The sequence below is a fragment of the Gossypium arboreum genome, chromosome 1, assembly GCF_025698485.1.
Source record: "Gossypium arboreum isolate Shixiya-1 chromosome 1, ASM2569848v2, whole genome shotgun sequence".
Lineage (NCBI taxonomy): Eukaryota > Viridiplantae > Streptophyta > Magnoliopsida > Malvales > Malvaceae > Gossypium > Gossypium arboreum.
In genome coordinates, this window is record NC_069070.1 from 92868931 (window position 1) to 92869916 (window position 986).

The following is a 986-nucleotide window of genomic DNA, read 5'->3' on the forward strand; positions in this document are numbered from 1 at the left end:
CCGTACATACTTATACCAATACTTATCTATTTCTCAACAATTCTCTTATCAAACCACTCCAACTTATAAATGCTTATGACACAAATACTTCGATATTCCGATGCCATAGTCCAACTATGGTCTTACACATAAGTTGGCAAGGCCTTGTTGTGGTCTTACATTTACATGCCATAACCTGGTTATGGTCTTATTATCTGATTGCCATAGCCCAATTATGGTCTTATTCAGCAACTCGTTTACTTAAACTGTACATTGAATTTAATATCTCCACATTTATCTATTAGAATAAATACTATCTCAATTTCATCCATCAAATAAATAGATGCACATTTAATTTCAATTATACGAACTTACCTCGTGTACGGATATGACAAAATGAACTGACTATTCAATTACTTTGCTTTTTCCATGATTTAAGTCTGAATTCCTCTTTCCTTGATCTATAAGTAATCAAAATCAACTTATTTATTCTTATATTTATTCAATTCAATCCAAAACACACATTAGGGCTATTTTACACATTTTCCCCTAAACTTTCACATTTTAACAATTTAATCCTTATCACATAAAATTGCAAATTCATGCAATTTAGTACAAACCCATGTAACGGTCCGATTTTGGACCTAGTCGGAACAGTGGTTTCGGGACCACTGATCTGAGGGTAGAGAAATTATTTCTAATATTATTTTATGTGTTGTGGCATGATTATATTAGAGTATGAAAATTTTGGTGAATTAATTTTAGCGATTTCATGCTTAATTGTGAAAAAGGACTAAATCACATAAAGTGCAAAAGTCTTAATTTGATAGTTAAGGGTGTTAAATTGCCATGTATTATAAATTGGGGGTTTTTAAAGGGAAATTAGACCCTTTAGAGAAGCTTGGCTAGCCATAAGACAAAGAAAATAAAATAGTCAAAGTGTTAGGTATTTGATGACCTAATGTGTGATAAAATAATACCCTAAAGCCTAGCCTTCATCTTTTTCA